The following is a 19,096-nucleotide window of genomic DNA, read 5'->3' as shown; positions in this document are numbered from 1 at the left end:
GGAAGAATATTGGAGAATGGGCTAGTTTAAAACCTGGTTCTGCTGTCTACAATCGGTGTGACCTACACCAACTCCATGACCTCTTCAGGTTTCCGTTTCCCCATCTGTAAAATAATAGTGGTTGTCCTTGTCCTTGTTTTTTTCTTTTTTTTTTTGAGGAAGATCAGCCCTGAGCTAATATCTGCTGCCTGTCCTCCTCTTTTTGCTGAGGAAGACCGGCCCTGAGCTGACATCCGTGCCCATCTTCCTCTACTTTATACGTGGGACGCCTAACCACAGCATCGCTTGCCTTGGCCAGGTTTTGATGAGGATTAAATGAGACAGCAAAGCAGAATTGGTAGCAAACTACAGTGGCTAAGAAGCCAGGCTTTGTGATCAGACTACATGGGTTTGAATCCCAGCTTCTAGGTGAGTAACATTAAGCAAGTTACTAACCCATCTGTGCTCAGTTTCTTATCTTCAAAACAGGGATAATAAAAATAATGCCTATGTGTGTATGGTTGTTATGAGGGTTGACTGGAAAATACATGTAAAACATGGCAAACAGGTAGAACACTGCCTGGCATTTGGTTAGCACTGAATAAATGTTGACTCTTAGGAATAAAAGTAGGAGCTCGAAGTATCATATGATAATGTCTCCTTCACAGGAGGGCAGACACCATTTCGTTTCTTTATTTTATGGCTGATATCTTGCTGGCACATTGTAAATACCTACTGAAAGAGTATTATGCCATCAGAAATGATGGAAAGCTTTTCTTTTCACACCTTTATTCATTTTTCTCACTCTCATGTTAACAGCACTTGGCCTCGTGTAATGATCATTAGATGACCATCCAGGCTTTCAACTGTTCTTTTCTTTTTTTTTTTAAAGCTTGGCACCTGAGCTACCCTCTGTTGCCAATCTTCTTCTTCTTCCCCTCAAAGCCCCCCAGTACATAGTTGTATATTCTAGTTGCAGGCCCCTCTGGTTGCACTATGTGGGACGCTGCTCCAGCATGGCCTGACGAGCAGTGCCATGTCTGTGCCCAGGATCCAAACTGGTGAAACCCTGGGCCACTGCAGCAGAGTGCGCAAACTTAACCACTCGGCCATGGGGCTGGCCCCAACTGTTCTTTTCTTTGACAAATGTTTTTTAATTGCACAGAAATATAGGAATGTCTTCATTTGGTTTAAAAAAAAAATCTTGATGAGACTAAAACCCACTGCTAAGTTCAAACTCTGTCCCACGGTCTTCTCCAAAGGCAACCATTTTATTGATTTTGATGAGTATATTTTCACGCCTTGTATTTTACATACATGTATGAATTCACATGTATGTACCTGTGTCATTCAGGGTTTCACCAGAGAAACAGATCTTTTAATGTTCATGGGATCCATAGTGGTGGCCTCTTTTTCATTTATGATGTTGATACCAGCTCAACACAAGGTTGACATAAGGGAAGCCATGTTATAGAAAAGAAAACATATTGTAACTTTAAGTGACCTCTGACTAACTAGCCCAGACATGGCCCCTCCCAGCTGCTTTAAGATGATAACTTTGTTCCTTTGAGTTCTCTGGGAATGTGATGACTCCGGGGCAGAGAGCCTGTTCTGATAGCCATCATCAATGACAACTGAAAGTTCTGGGTATAGCATGTTGCTCCATTCTCTGATGCATATCCAGTAAAACAAAGAACTATCAGGAACTGGGGCCAGATGTGTGCCCCACCCAGAGACCAGCCACCTCCCCCACCTGGAGAATAGCGCCATATATAACAGGTCTGTAGTCTTTGTTCTGTGAGATGGTTCTTTGGACATAAGTTGGCCATCTTCCCTCTTGCTAGCAAGCTGTAATAAAGTTCTTTCCTACCACCTGGCCTCCTGACTATTGGCTTGTCTTGTGGTGAGCAGACGACCCCACCTTGGGCAGTAACAATGTTAGTAATTTGTGTCTTCTTTTTCTTCTCGCGTTAGCTGGATAGAGTTTTATCAATTTCATTGAGTTTTTTTCCAAAGAACCAGCTTTGGCTTCTTGATTTTTTCTGTTGATTTTCTGTTTTCAATTTCATTAATTTATGCTCTAATTTTTATTGTTTATTTTCTTCTGCTTGCTTGAGGTTTATATTACTCTTCTATTCCTAATTTCCTGAGGTGGAAGCTTAGCTTATTGATTATAGATCTTTCTTGTCTAGTATTTGTATTCAATGCTATAAAATTCCCTCTAAGCACCGCTTTCATGAAATCCCATAATTTTGATAAGTTGTATTTTTATTCAAAGTATTTTTAAATTTCTCTAAATTTTATTTTTAAATTCAATTTGAGCCTTCTTTAACCCATTTTTTATTTAGAAGTCTGATGTTTAATCTCCACATATTTGGGGATTTTCCAGCTCTTTTTCTGTAATTGATTTCTAGTTTAATTTCATTGTAGTCTAAGAGTATACTTACCTTGATTTCTATACTTTCAAATTTGTGGAGGTGTATTTTATCTCTATTACTTACTAGAATGTGGTTTATCTTGGTGAATGTTCCATGTGAGCTGGAGAAGAATGTGTATTCTACTGTTGTTGGATGAAGCAGTCTATACATGCCAAGTAAATACAGTTAATTGACGGTGCTGTTCAGTTTAACTGTATCCTCACTGATTTTCTGCTTGCTGGATTTGTCAATTACTGGTAGAGGGGTGTAAAAGTCTCCAACTGTAATAGTAGGTTTATCTATTTCTCCTTTCAGTTCTATCAGTTTTTGCCTCATGTATTTTGATGCTCTATTGTTAGGCAAGTAGACATTTAAAGTGGTTTCTTGAAGACAATATATATAGTTGGGTCTTGATTTTGCATCCACTCTGATAGTTTGGTGTATTTAGACCATTCACATTTAGAGTGATTATTATTTACTTGGATTAACATTGGCCACATTTCTGTTTTCTATTTGTTGCTCTTTTTCTTTTTCTTCCTCTTCTTCCTATTCCTCTTCTTTGTCTTTCACTCTTTTTCTGCCTTCTCTGGTTTCTGCTTTTAATTGAGCATGTTATATGATTCCCTTTTCTCTCCTTTCTTAGCATTTCAATAATATTTCCTAAAAATTTTTTAGTGGTTGCCCTAGATTTTATAAGATACATTTACAATTAACCCAAGTCAACTTTCAAATAATACTATTTTAAATAACATTATATTGCCTTGTGGATAGTGTAGGGGCCTTATTACAGGATATTCCTAGCCACTCCTGTCCTCTATAACATTACTGTCCTTTACTTCACTTATCCATACACTATAATCATCCAATACATTGTTGCTATTATTATTTTAACAACCTATTATTTATTAGATCAGTTAAGAGAAAGAAAAGATTTCATTTTACCTTCATTTATCCCTTTTTAACACTCTTCCTTTCTTTATGTAGATCTAACTTTCTGACCTATATAATTTTCCTTCTTTCTGAAGAGCTTCTTTTAATGTTTCTTATAAGGCAAGTCCACTGGCAACAACTCCTTCAATTTTCGTTTGCCTGAAAAAGTCATTATTTCTCCTTTGCTTTCGAAAGATAGTTTTACTAGATACAGATTTTTAGGTTGGTGGTTTTCATCTTTATTAGGAGAGCTCTAGAATGTACTTTGTCTAAAAGCATAGGCCTTACTCTTAAGGATGGCTTTTCTGGTGTCTCATCTTGATGCCTGGGGGTTAACATTTTTTCTGGGCTGGAACTCCAATGTCTCCCAGAATTGCTCAACCTCTAGAATCTTTGTTTCAACCTCTATCTTGTAGCAAATGCTTTCTGCTGAGCCTATGTAGTCTCACCCCATGCTTGCACAGGACACATGGACTTCCATGCCCTCTCCCACACTACTCCCTCCTCAATTCCAACCCTGCACATTCCAGTGACTACATCTGCCCCAATTCTGATTCCTTTCCATGCTGTGCTCAGACTTTGTCTCACTGTGCCACAGTTGATTAATTGTCTCTAGACAGAGAGCCAGAATGATTATGGGATATTACCTGATGAGTTTTCTTTTCAGGGATCACAATCTTGCGCTGTCTATTGCCCAATGCCTGAAGATAATGTCCCCATATATTTTGCACCGTTATATGGTTTTTTGCAGCATGAAAGCTAATCTAGTGCCAGTTACTCTGCAATAGTCAGAAGTAGAAATGTTTCTTACTCATTATTGTATTCCCAGCATTTGGCACAATTCTTAAAGAGACAATCAATGAGAAATCAATACATGAATTAATATGTAAACCTATAAATTCAGAGAAGGAAGAAAATAAAGGGAAGGGGGAAGAATGAATTTGAGAGTGATTGAGAGACAATGACTAGTTATCAGTGTACACAAGCAAATGAAAAGTTTTAGTATGTAATCCGACAAACTCAGAACATTCAGGAATTAGGCTTAATACCTTCTGGGGAAAACTTGTTCAATAATGGCTCAGTTATCCTCCATTTGTCAATATAATGCATATTGTAAAGTCTGAGGCAAGATTTCTGGCTTGAAATTCATCTGTAAGATTCAATAATATAATCAATAAACTAGATCCAAGGTAAATCAGAGTACACATGGATTTTATAATATCCTGATTTAGAGTAATTGCTGGATTTTAATGTTCTACTCATGCATATTTTTGAATGTTAGCATCTGACAAGCTGGTGCCAGATTTGGAAATCTTTCATGTTTAAGGACATCTGTTTTTCAAGATTTTTTTAAAACTTTGCCCCCTACTTCAAAGATATATTTCTGGGCATTATAATCAACTAAGCAATTAATTATGTCATTAACATATGTTTATTACTACCATGTGATGAAGTAATGTTTGCTTTTTAGAAATAAATTTTAAAGAATCATTTAGCTAGTCTTGTACTTATATTTATCCATTTATTTTTAAAAGTATACTTAGCTGAGACACATATATAAAATTAAGGCCATAAGTTTTCTAGTTAAAACTATTTTTCTTCAAGCTATTTATTTACGTAATATCAAGTGGCTATGTGTTTTTAGGTGAGATTTCTAGATGCTGCAGTTTATTTAAATAAAAGCCATTTCATCCTCTATGGATCTAATTTTATTTCTCAATTAACAAGCTCTGATTTGTCTTTTACATTGAAAATACTGTCTTGCTAATATTTTCTGAAAATGAAATGAATGTATACCCATATCACAGGAAATTTTTAAATATGGTATTGTTATAGAAAAGAATAGACAGCATAACTTTTCTTAAATGCAAGCCTAATCCAGTGAACTGTATTTAAGGGTGATAAAAATATTTGATAGTGAGGAAAATAGGGTAAAGAAAACAAGAAAGACAGAAAGAGATTTGCAGATAAAGAGTCAGGATAGAAAGGTAAGCACCTGACTGGACTTTGAATAGTCTCCAACTACTTGCGTATTATAAAATCTGGTGGCCTGGGTAGTGGGAGAATTTAAGTCAAAAATTTTTTTGTCTAGAGTAATATTTTATTTTCAAGTAAAAATTGAAGGAGATAAGGGAAGTTATCTTTGAGTGGTCCTGAAGAAAACAATAAGAATTAATCATTTATAAAAATTGGACTTTAAGGAAAAATTATATGAAGAAGAATAGCTTGAAGAAGAGATGGCTGAATAGGAGTGTCCATGTGTTAGAAAAGATCCTAAGTGCACCAAAAACAAAGTAAAAAGCTGAGAAAAGCCTGACCTAGACACCAGATGTTTCAGAAACATCACAGCACAGGTAATCTTACTGATATTGACACTCACCGTCTCGCCTGATAATATTGCAAAAGTACAATAAAATGTTTGATTAAAGGAGATGAAATAATGGGTAGACTGACAAAACAAAGAAAACTCACTAAGATACAGGCCCAGTCCATGTGTCAGACATGTTTAAACGATCTCAGCTTAATTTTTAGCCAAAAATACCAAACGCCAACATCAAAGAGCACAAGATTTCTAATAGCATGGTTGCTGTACTCTAATTTTCCAAGTGGAAGCAGTAGCCACATTCAGCTGTTTCCCAAGGAAGATGCTGTTGCAGAAAAAGCACAGGAATGGCTCTCTTTGGGCACTCTGCATACATGGTGGTCTTTCTTTTCTCCTCTTCCTGCTCCTCATTCTTTTCTCCTTCGCTTAGTCTGTACTGCTCTTCAGATCTCCACAAGGAGAAAAATGAAAGAGAAATATACTTATTTTTATTGCCTTGTGGAAGTCTGTTGCAGCTTATATTCTATTTTAAAATGTGATTTAATCAAAATATTAAGTTATATCTGAGTGGAGAAGTTATAGTCATTTCTATTCTGTTTTCTTTTTGAATCTTCCAGATTTTCTACAGTGCTCATATACTACCTCTGTAACCATAAGCAAACAAATAAATTTAAAGAAACTAATGGTCTATTTATTTCATTGCAGTTAGGCACTTTGTGGTTCTATTGTCCCTTTGATATTCTGATCATCATAACCATATAAAAATCTGGTATTAGTTTAAAAATTATTTGGAGAATTCTAAATAAATTGCTTGGCTTAAAGACTCGTAATCTGAGCACCTTTGGTAAATTGAGGCTGGACTACAGCAGGCTGTGCTGGGTTTTGGGGGAGGAGGAAACAATAAGGGGAAAGTTTGATGCTACAGAGGGATACTTGTGAAGATCTTCCAAAAAATTTAAGAATTCCAAAAACAATATACAAGGTGAAAAAGAGAGAGAAAATTGAGTTTAGAAAAATTCTGAGGAGAGTTGAAATGAACTAAAGCTAATCAGTGATTTTATAACTGTAAGACAGAGTTCCTGTTGAGATTATAAGACTTTACATAGGATGTGAGCGTCCAAGAAATTAAGAAGATCAATTATATCCTGATACACTACTACAAGGTGGAGGAAAAAGTTTAGTTGAAATGACTTGAATGTTTCAGGTCTTGTTATTACTATAATGAACAGAACAATAAGGTTTATATATATACATACATTATAGAGAGAGAAAGAGAGAGAGGGAGAAAGATCTTTATTTTTGATGTACATATTACATATAATGGATTGTTTATATGTCCATTCTGTTTTCAATCAAGGAAATTTTTTTCTTTATTATTTTTTAACTGAAAGAGATAGTGGATGATTTTGTCATTGGTGAGTCATGAAAGTCTTATTAGTAGATAAAGAAGATAGTCCTGGAGTTCTTTCTGTTGTCTCTGAGAACTTGCTCTCCAGAGAATTGATACAAATTTTCTGTATCATATCCTTTCTATACTTCAATATTTGTGTAGCAATGTCCAATTTCAAATTGTGAATTAGTAACTGAAATATTATTCAGTATGTCTTTTGTTGGTATGCTAAACAAGTAATCAGACATAACTTTCTTTTCTAAGAGACTAATAATTTTTTTGTAATCATTTAACACCCCAGTATAAGCATAATCTTTTAACTAATTGGGTAGCAAATGTAAATGCAAATACACAAACACTAATGGTATTATTGCTACATTTTGGATTAGCCCTGCTTATTAATTCAGTAAGCTGCTTCTTTTAGTAGAAATACTTTACTACACCATTGAACTATCACTAAATATAAGAATGCCTTTGTTATTAGTGCCGTGGAATCACTTGCAACTCCTAGTGACCCTGTGGACAGCAGAGCGGAACCCTGCTGGTCCTTTCGAGCCATCCTCTCACTTTCAGCGCTGTATCAGACAATGCTCCACTCCTGTCAGTAGGGTTTTTATGACCAATTTTTTCAGAAGTGAGTGCCCAGGTCCTTCTTCCTAGTCTGTCTTAATCTGGAAGCTCTGCTGAAACCTGTCTGCCATAAGTGACCCTGCTGGTGTTTGCAACACTGGTGGCACAGCTTTCAGCATCACAGCAACATGCAGCCCCCACAGTATGACAACTGACAGATGGATGGTGTGGTTCCCTGTCTGGGGAATGAACCCAGGCCTTGGTAGTGGGTGAGAGAGCTGAACTTAACCACCAGACCACCAGGGCTGGCCATGAAAATGCCCACATTATAAAATAACTTATATTCAGACCCGTGTTTTCTAACCAATGAAAATTTTTTCAGATCCCATTGACTATGAGGTGTACGTGCACTGATTTACTAACACTTGATCTAATAATGACACACAGAGATAGAATTGCTGTTACTCTCTCACCGGACACTTCACCCACTGATTCCTAGAAATCAGCTATCAGACCCAGAAAAGTTCAAGAATGTTCAAAGGAAGCTCAGGATTATTGGACTGGGATTTTCAGTAGTTAAAAGCCCATATAAATGTTATTTCGTGTACATTTTGTATCAAATAGGCTTTGAGATTAGAAAGTTAAATATGAATATGCCATCTAAATTCTAGACAAATAATATTTAGGAATAAGAAATATGGGAGTCTTTAGGGCTCTTCAAAAATATTCCTGTTCTCTCTACTCTTGGGTGAATGGCGAGAATGCACTTACTTTTCCCCTTGGACCTCAAGTGTGATCAAATGACTTGCTCCGGCCAATCAAATGAAAATGATCAAGGTCATGTGTTGTGATATTATGGTCTTCATCTGTTTTACTACTTTTTCTTATTGGGCAAGAAGGAGGAGTGCCATTTTTTTGGGTCCCCTTAAACATTGCAGTAAAAAATGCTTAGTGTCAATTTTTCTCCTTTTTCTTTAATAATTAAAAAGTTTAGGGCTTTAAATTTTCCTCTGAGTTTTCACTGGGTCTCAAATTATCAAGTATAATGAAGTGTTCTTCTTTTCATTGCTTTCTAAAAGTTTATAAATTTTTTATTTCCTCTTTGATATAAGGTTTATCCAATAACAGACTACTTAATTTCCAAGAGTTATGATATTTTGGGCCACTCTTTTTAACGTTTCTAGTTTTATTGGATCATAACCAAAGAATGTGCCTGTAAGAGATCTATTTCTTCAAATTTATTGAAGTTTTTTTGTAGCTGATAACATGATCAATTTTTATAAATCTTTCAGAAATATAGGAGAAAAAATTTATTTTCTAGTAAAGGGGTAGAAAATATGTACACACACATTATCTGTTACATCACACTTTTTGATTATACAAATCAGTTCTCTAAGTTGTGCTCATTTTGTCCAATCATGTATTAAAGTCTCTCACTATAACTTTATTTATGTGTTCGTTTTTAAGAGAATAAGGTTGAGTTTTATTTATTTATTTATTTTTTGCAGGAAACCATTCACCCTGAGCTAGCATCTCTTACCAATCTTCCTCTTTTTCTTTTCCTCCCCCAAATCCCCGCTGCAAAGTTGTATATCCTAGTTGTATGTCCTTCTGGTTCTTACATGTGAACCACCACCACAGCATGATAACTGACAGATGGGTGTTGTTGTTCCACAACCAGGAAATAAATCTGGGCCACCGAAGTGGTAAGAGCAACGAACTTTAACCACTAGGCCTTCAGGGCTGGCTCTCTCTGTAACTTTAAAGAAGTCTCTTTGTATAACTGACAGTTTTTGACTGTACAGGCACACCTCAGAGATATTGTGGGTTTGGTTCTAAACCATTGCAATAAAGTGAATATCAAAATAAAGGGAGTCACACAAATTTTTTGGTTTCCTGGTGCATATAAAAGTTATGTTTACACTATACTGTAGTCTATTAAGTGTGCAATAGCATTCTGTTGAAAAAATAATGTATGTCTCTTAATTAAAAAATACTTTATTGCTAAAAAATGCTAACCATCCTCTGGGCTTTCAGTGAGTCATAATCGTTTTGCGGTGGAAGGTCTTATAAAAAATGCAATATCTGTGAAGCACAATAAAACAAAACAAGGTATGCCTGTATATTTATCTACTATATTATTCAATTCAGACACAATTATGACTGTATATTTTTCTTAGACTGTATCTTTTTCATTGTGAAATTATCCCTATATCTTTAGTGTTTTTATTCTAAATTCTATGTTATCTCATACTAATATAGTCAAGTCTATATTTTTTTCAGTTTATCTAATATCTCTTTTTCTACTCCTATATGTTCAACATTTCTTTAGTGTTTTAAGTGTGTTTCCTATAAAGAGTTCACAACTAGGTGTATTTTTTAATTCAATCTGATATTCTCTGCCCTCCAATGGAAGAAGTTAGTCTATTCATATTTAGTGCAATGACACTGATTTTACTCTTCTAACATATATTCTACTTACTACTTTTACACTCTTGTTTCCTATTTCTTTTTTCTTATTTTTATCAAATTGATCAAGTTATACTTCATTCAATTTTTTCCTCTGTTAATTTGAATGTTATTCTTTAAAAAAAGTTCTATTAGTGGGCTGGCTCCGTGGCCGAGTGGTTAAGTTCGCATGCTCCGCTGCAGGCGGCCCAGTGTTTCGTTGGTTCGAATCCTGGGCGCGGACATGGCACTGCTCGTCAGACCACGCTGAGGCAGCGTCCCACATGCCACAACTAGAGGAACCCACAATGAAGAATACACAACTATGTACCGGGGGGCTTTGGGGAGAAAAAGGAAAAAATAAAATCTTTAAAAAAAAAGTTCTATTAGTATTTATTTTCCCTTCTTTAGTCTCATAAAGGGCGTATACTTTTCTACTACAATCTAAAAACAAGATGCCACAAAGACACTCTTTTATCCCTACTCCTCTTCACCCGAACAAGATAAGACCTTTTAATAATTTCATTTTCCCTTAGTCTCTCCTCCTCTCCTCCCATGGATGAGAGATTTTCCTTTCCCATCCCTCCTCCTCTCTACTCTTTCCTAATTCTTGAGTTTTGTTGAGATAGTTTAACACAATTAATCTTAAACTGTTATTAGAATTTCCCTTATTATATATCCCTTCTGTTTCTAAGGTTTTTACTTAGCACTTACCTTATAATAGTCTTTTCTTATCCATTTGGATTTTGATTGAAAAGGTAATATTGATTTAATATATAAACATTTTTTGCTCATCACTTTTCTCTCATGTCTTTGATTCACCCTTCTTAAGGATTCTGCTGTGATCTGTGGCATTCATTTTTTGTTTACGTCAGTCTTTTCTTGACAATTTTCCTCTCTGAACACTTGCATATCCTCAAATATCTTTATTTTTCCCTGACAGGTGAACAATTTCCTGGGTGTATATAGGATTCCCAAATTGAAATTCTTTTTTTTTTTTTAAAGATTGGTACCTGAGCTACTATCTGTTGCCAATCTTCTTTTTTTTTTTTGTTCTCCCCAATGCTCCCCAGTACATAATTGTATATTCTAGTTGTGAGTGCCTCTGGTTGTGCTACATGGGATGCCACCTCATGAGCGGTGCTGAGTCCATGCCCAGGATCCAAACCAGTGAAACTCTGGGCTGCTGAAGTGGAGTGCACAAACTTAACTACTTAGCCACAGGGCTAGCCCCTCAGATTGAAATTGAAATTGAAATAGTCCTCAGATATTATTCCACTGATCTTTAGCTTCTACTGTTGCAAATGAGAAGTTCAAAGCCAATATAATTTTTTCCCCTTTATGGTTAGCTTGTTCTTTTTGGCAGAAAGCTTTGAATATTTTCTATTTTCCTTAGAACTCAAAAACTTCCTATGATATGTCTAAGTATATGACTCTTCTCATCAGTTTGGCCAGGAACTTTGTGAATATTTCAATCTAAAAATTCTGATCTTTCTTTAGCTCAGAGACATCTTCCTCCATTGCTTTCATTACAGGCTTACCTCCGTTTATGGATTTATCTCTCCGCCAGAACTGCTATTATTTCTAGGCTTAGTTTCCTAGAGAAATTATCCAATTCTTTTACATTGTCTCTAATGATTTATATGCCATTACATTTTTGCTTTGTACTTTGAGATATGTTGTGGGTCGAATTGTGTCCCCTAAAAAGATACACTGAGGTTTTAACCCTCAGTACATATAAATGTGAACTTATTTGGGAATGGGGTCTTTGCAGATGTAAATAAGTTATGATGAGGTGGACCCCAAATCCAGTGACTGATATCTTTATTGGCAGAGAGAAATTTGGATACACAGAAACACAAAGAGGAAGAAAGCCATGTGATGACAGAGGCAGAGATTGGAGTTCTTGCAGCTACAAATCAAGGAATGTGAGCAATCACCAGAAGCTAGGAAGAGGCAAGGAAGGATTGTTCCCTAGAGTTTTCAGAGTGAGCATGGTCCTGCTGACACCTTGATTTCAGACTTCTAGCCCCCAGAACTGTGAGAGAATAAATTTGTTATTTTAAGCCCCCAATTTATTGTAATTTGTCGCAGCAGCCCTAGGAAACTAATACAAGATAGTTCCTCCACTAGATGTTTCAGATCACTAATTTAAATCCACTTCATTTTATTTACTGAATCACTTAACTAAATAATTATATTTTGGGGGCCAGCCCTGTGATGTGGTGGTTAAGTACATGTGCTCAACTTCAATGGCCCAGAGTTCACCAATTCAGATCCTCGGCGTGGACCTACACACCGTTCATCAAGCCACGCTGTGGTGGCATGCCACATAGAAGAACTAGAAGGACTTACAACTAGGATATACAACTATGTACTGGGGCTTTGGGAAGAAAATAAAAGGGGAAGATTGGCAGCAGATGTTAGCTCAGGACCAATCTTCCTCACCAAAAAGCATCCTTAAAAAAGAAAGAATTATATTTTTATCACACTTTACAAAATTCAGAGTATTTTATGGCCTCTCATTGAATGTCCTTAAGTTATATTGATATTTTATAATTCAAGTTTTTAATTCGTCTTATCTAACAGCTCTATTTCACTAAGCATTTGTCTTTTTGGCCTGACTAATTTTCACTTCTGGATGCTAAGTTCCCCTGGATGTTATTTTTCTCTATTGACTGACTGCAGCTAAGGTCTAATTAGGGTACCCTAAGTGGTAGCAACCCTGTGGGTGGTGGCAAGCAAAGTAACCTCTACCCATGTGGGCTGCTGCTGCTGCTGAAGTAGGCAGGAAGTAGCCAGTTCCCTGCTAAGGTCTTTTCTGAAGACCTCTTTGTGACTTGGTCTTCCTTTACCCAACCCCTGGCATCAGGGGCAGGGTAGGCTTGGCTCACCCAGTCAGCACCTTCCTGGACTCTTGGGGGAAGACATGGTATGTTCATGTGGGACTAATGTTTATCTTTCCACAGGGGTCCCCAACTCTCCAAAGCCAAGATGTTCCCAGGGTCCTCTGTTTTATGGTCCTTCCCTGGGAGTCTGCCCTACTCTCCAGGTGCTTTCCCAACAAAGAGGAAGCAAGCTCCACACTAGTGCTCCCTCCTGTACCCCAGCAGCACCATTGTTGTACCCTCAGTATACGAACAGCCTTAATTCTAAGTTCTGAAGTAGTCAGGATAGAGTCCAATGGACACATACATGTGTATGTTTAACAATAAATAACTTGCTACTTATGGCCTTCTAGAGTGGCTACCAGCCAAAACCTTCAACTTGGAGCAAGTGTAGGGAATTAGACTACAAAGTAATATGGAACATCTTCTAACTAGAGAGTAGACAGGAAAATGTAAGAGTATTTGTTTAACCATCTGTTTGGTAAATTTGATATTATCCTAGTTCCTCTGTCTTACAAATAAATTTTCCCTCTTCTTTAACACAAAAGAATTATAATTCTCTAAGTCAGATACCTTCTTTAAAACAATGCAATTTGAAAATGAATCTCAAGGTTTTATTAACTGTGGTCTTTATGACCTCAGTATATGATTTCTTAGAAAAGAGTTTTTTTAATTACCTATATATTCATTTAATATCTAGCACGCATGGGCAAGATGATACCTTAACACTCAACGTAAATAGCTGGATTTTCTTCCTGCAAACTATGATTTCTTTTTAAAAGTAATCTGTCATCTTTAGTTGAATCAAAATGGCATGTTTCACTATTCCTTCTAAATTTCAAGAAAGAAAAAAAATAGATTTCTAAATATAGTAAATTATTAACAGCCTAGAAGACAATAAGGAGGGTCAAAAATTTTGAGAAATACCTGCAAAATAAAAGTAGACAGGATGAGATCTCTGGGGAAAATATAGGAAATGATAGCCCAAACAAGCCCCAAAGAGAAGATTGCTGTGGCTACAGGGTTAGTTTCAGGGAAGCTTCAAGTTCAAGCTCAAAAGACCCAAGGAATGAAAAAAGGTCATTGGGGGGTCTGGCCCCATAGCTGAGTGGTTAAGTTCATGTACTCTGCTTCAGTGTCCCAGGGTTTTGCTGGTCCGGATCCTGGGGCCAGACATGGCACCACTCACTAGGCCATGTTGAGGTAGCGTCCCACATGCCACAGCTAGAAGGACCCACAACTAAAATATACAACTATGTACTGGGGGCATTTGGGGAGAAAAATCAGAAAAAAAAAAAAAAAAGAAGTTTGGCAACAGATGTTAGCTCAGGTGCCAATCTTTAAAAAAAGAAAAAAAAGATCATTGGGCAAATTTTAGGTGGCCAGTAGGCAGCTGCAGTTGGAACACTGCCCCCTTCCCTGCTTGCCCTTGGTGAGCAGAGTGTGTCTTTTGGCTGTGAGACTCCATTTTGGTTTTTTGATGGAGGATGGAGTGGGAACTAACTCATGAGTGATATCTTCCTACAGGCTAGAGTCGGAACCATCTCTCCGGTATCAGTAAGGCAAGGCAGCGCCCCAGTTAGTTTTACTGATTTACTACTAGTTGTACTGCTTACCATCCTCCAGGAAGTGAGTCCCACACCCAGAAGATAAATCATGGCACACCTTTTCAGCATTCTCTCACAATTACCAGAAGCAGGCTAAGTAGAATAGCCAGGTTGTCAGATTGAACGGCATGAGGAGAAAGCACTATTCACATTTCTAATGATTTTACGTGAAGTTGCTTTGGCTAGACTAACATGCCTGGCCTCCTCTATATCAAATCGTCCACACACTTTTTCCATAACTTAGTCTATTGATTTCATGTCTGTCCAAGAATTAGGAATTCCTATTTGTTTCTTGTTAATAGTATGCCTATGAGGCTTTTAAAACAGAACAAAAGGATATCAATATGAGTGTAAACTGAAGTCAGTACAGCATGAAGATGTGAAGAATGGTGAATTAAATAATAGAGAGTTAAGCAATAGTTGGTTTTTGTCTCCTTTTAAAACAAGCTTGCTCAGAGGACACACCAATCTAGATTGTTCCCAGTCTCTATAACCATATCCAAAGGAGCTTATCAGTCCTGTCTATCCATTACCCTTTATATATATCCAGAGGACAATGTTCTGTTTCTATCCAGCAGGAAACTAATCTGGGTAAGCATTTCACTAGATTTGGGAGTCAGCCATCAAGAAAATGCTTAAATATCTCTGAGGGCACAGATCTTCACCAGAGCTTTGTCTGACCAGGAAGTTTCGCTCCCTCTGGGTAACGCGTAGCCACTAAAGTGAATTAGTCATGCATATTAAACACTCGATCATATGCCCAATGAAGGGCCTTAAAGATCCTACTGCAGTCTTGTTACCAATTCCAACTGGAACGTGTCCGTTGGCCAGAGGACAAATTTTATTTAAGGCAAACAACAAAATGTATCAGAACAAGGATTCATTTCTTTTTTTTTTTTCTGCTTTTTCTCCCCAAATCCCCCCAGTACATAGTGGTGTATATTTTTCGTTGTGGGTCCTTCTAGTTGTGGCATGTGGGACACTGCCTCAATGTGGCCTGATGAGTGGTGCCATGTCCACGCCCAGGATCCGAACCAGCAAAACCCCAGGCCGCGGAAGCGGAGCGTGTGAACTTAACCACTTGGCCATGGGGCCGGCCCCAAGGATTCATTTCTTTTCAGATTTACTTATCCTAATTCTTACCCTTGCAGTTCGGCAAATTCCTTTCTCTGATTCAAGAACTCCTTTCAAGATAATCACAAAAATGATGTATGGACGTAATCCGCCAGCTCCACCCAATCAGTGTGTTTGTCCAGTGCAATACTAAGACGCTTTCCCCTATCTTGTTTCGATTCCTTATCAAATGATCTTTTAAAAAGAAAATGTAGTCTGAGGAGAGTAAGGAGATTAAGTGGGGGAAAATTGTGAACCTTAAGAATTAGCAGTACAAAGGAGTATGGCTAGATTTTGCATGTTAGAGACAAGAAAATGCTCTTTTTTTTTTCCTTGAGGTACCATTAGTTTATATCATCATGTAAATTTCAGAGGTACATCCTTATATTTTGATTTGTGTAGACTATAGCATGTTCACCCCAAAGTCTCATCACCATCTGTCACCATACACATGTACCCTTGACTCCTTTGGCCCTCCCCCTCCCTCATTCCTCTCTGGTAACCACCAATCTATTCTCTGTGTCTGTGTGTTTGTTTGTTTGTTGTGGTGGTGGTTTTTGAAAACCAAATACTATAAGATTTCGCTCATATGTGGAAGCAATGCCCTTTGATGCTTGATAACAGTTTGGTAAATTTGAAAGAATCTAATGATAATTTGGTAAATTAAAAAAAACAGGGACCAGCCCAGTAGCACAGCGGTTAAGTGCGCACATTCCACTTCTCGGCAGCCCTGGGTTCGCCAGTTCAGATCCTGAGTGTGGACATGGCACTGCTTGGCAAAAGCCATGCTGTGGCAGGCGTCCTACATATAAGGTAGAGGAAGATGGGCACGGATGTTAGCTCAGGGCCAGTCTTCCCAGCAAAAAGAGGATGATTGGCAGCAGATGTTAGCTCAGGGCTAATCTTCCTCAAAAAAAACAAACAAAACAAAAAACCAACCACAACATTGCATTAAATGGCTTTTAACTTATTGGCTCTCCAAAATCCATTTTTACTTTCTACCAGCACACCAATTTTCCTTTAGTTTCTTTCACACTGTCTCTGCTTTCATTAAACGCACACTGTCCAGGAGGATGTTTTGCTCTGATCACTTCTCCAGAGAGAACTGTGTTGACTTCAGAGAGGGCACTTATTCAACCTGAAGGGATGATCTGTCCTCTCCACTGGAGCGGTAGCTGAGGCCGACTGTTGATGCTTCTGCAGCTGCAGCCATTGCTGTAAGGAGCCATATTCTGATGTGTGAAGGATGCAAATGACTTTCACAAGAAAGTACTTGTGCGGCAGCCAGGGCTGCCATAACAAAGTACCACAGACTGGGTGGCTTAAACAATAGAAATTTATTTTCTCAGAATTCTGGACACTAGAAGTCCAAAGTCAAGGTGTCAGCAGAGTTGCTGTCTTCTGAAGGCGTCTCTCCTTGGCTCGCGGATGATTGTCTTCTCCCTGTGTCTTCACATGGTCTTCCCTCTGTGTCTGTGTCCCAATCTCCTCTTCCTATAAGGACACCAGTCATATTGGATTCGGCCCGCCCATATGATCTCATTCTACTTTAATAGTCTCTTTAAAGGCCCTATCTCCAAAGACAGTCAGGAATTTGGGGGGGACACAATTCAGCCCATAACAGTGGTCTTCTCCTCTCTAGTAGAGGGTGTTCAAATGGTGAGATCTGCTCCACGTTTCAAAATTCGCCAGAGTAGAGTCAAGAAGATCATTTATTGGAGAGTGGAAAGTTTTAGAAGAGCTAGGAAGTTTGCACAAACTAAATTTGCCTTGGCATTAGCTCTAAAGCAAGATGGGCTGAAAAAGTGCCATTAGGTCATTTTTTAAGTCCAATATTTGGACATTCACCAACTCCCCACTTTCTCATCTTTCAGGTTGGTTTATAAGGTTAGGAATATCGAACTGGGTTGGCAGAATAAAGACTAGCTATTGTTCTTCATGTCCCCAAACTTACCCTCACCTTCCTAGACGCTCAGTCGCTCAGAAGATGAAGCCACTCCATGTGGGCTCCCTCAACTTCCCTTCCTTTCCACTCCAAATTTCTTTGTACCTTCATCCATCCCGTCTTCCTTCCCTTTTCTCTCAGAGGATTTCGGCCCCTCCATCTTCCCAAGGCCAACTCCTGTACATGTGTCTTTGCTTCTATGGTCAATCATAGCCTCCAAGACCTTTTTCCTTCAATGATCCTTTCCTATCTCCATTGTCTCTCCCTCTCCAAGGAGAGATCTTCTCCATTGGTTGTTTCTCATGGGTTCACCAAAACAGGCTCAGAGGTCCAGATTTTTTTTTTTTTTTTTTTTGAGGAAGATTAGCTCTGAGCTAACATCTGCTGCCAATCTTCCTCTTTTTGCTGAGGGAGACTGGCGTTGAGCTAAAATCTGTGCCCATCTTCCTCTACTTTATATGTGGGATGCCTGCCGCGGCATGGCTTGACAAACAGCGTGTAGGTCTGCACCCAGGATCCAAACCGGCGAACCCTAGCTGCTGAAGTGGAACGTGCAAACTTAACCACTGTGCCACCGGGCCAGCCCCAGAGTTCCAGCATTTTTGAAGCAAAGTAAAACACAAATCCCTCAAATTGCGTGCTCTCCTTCCTCTTCCCTGCGGAAGCTCTCAGGATAACTGTGCACTTGAACACATTTGTCAGTCATCTTCTTTAGTGCTTGTTCCAGGACTGGCACTGTTGACAACCTTTTCTTCAAGCAGTTCCCTCCCTTGGTTTGTTCTGGCTCTGGCTGTTCTCGCGCTCCCCTGACGGCTCAGCTATTCATCCAGTCTTCTTGCCCTGTGGCCTCTCACTAGGTGATCTCACCTGCTCCTATGGCCCTACTATAAACCTCTGCTCAAATATTTACCAAATCAATAATTTGCTTTGATCTAAGCTCCTGACCCACACTGCCAACTGTTTCCGGAACAGCTCCACCTGGACGTTCAACCGGCACTTCCACACAACATGAGGAATGCCAAATTGATCGTTTCACCCCAATACCTGCCCATTTTTCAACAAATAAATTGCAATTAAAAAAAAAAGCAGGAGAGAAATGTAAGAGAAACCTACAGATTAAAGAGACTTAAAAGACATAACTACTTTGTGGATCTTATGTTGAATCTGACTCAAGCAAGCTGGAGAAAAATTTGATACAATCAGAGAAATTTGAACACTGACTGGGTATTTCATAATACTATGGAATTATTGCCAAATTTGTTTAGGTGTGATAATAGTATTGATGTTATGTTTTAAAACAGTCCTTATCTTTTTGAGATACATATTAAAATATTTATGGGTGAAATTATGTAATACATGAGATTTTCCTTGTAAATCCTCTGGCAGGAAAGGGAGTAGGGGTTATAGATGAAATAAGACGAGACATGAATTAAGGCTGGCAATGGATACACAGGGGGTCTTGCACATAATTGTCTTTACTTTGGTA

The 19,096-nt window shown here is 38.1% G+C and overlaps 1 long non-coding RNA gene across 1 annotated transcript in view; it reads right to left on the bottom strand.

The window, feature by feature from the left end:
* Positions 1-5,809: 5,809 nt before the first annotated feature.
* LOC139083053 (uncharacterized) overlaps positions 5,810-19,096 on the bottom strand; it is a 43,689-nt gene continuing 30,402 nt past the window's right edge. Inside the window, exon 2 of the long non-coding RNA XR_011539550.1 lies at positions 5,810-6,098. This is a non-coding gene — a long non-coding RNA (uncharacterized lncRNA). The remainder of the gene's footprint in view (positions 6,099-19,096) is intronic.

This window comes from Equus przewalskii, chromosome 4 (genome assembly GCF_037783145.1).
Source record: "Equus przewalskii isolate Varuska chromosome 4, EquPr2, whole genome shotgun sequence".
In the NCBI taxonomy this organism is placed as follows: Eukaryota; Metazoa; Chordata; class Mammalia; order Perissodactyla; family Equidae; genus Equus; species Equus przewalskii.
Note: the sequence above shows the minus strand (reverse complement) of the source record. Positions and strands in the feature narration are given on the sequence as shown.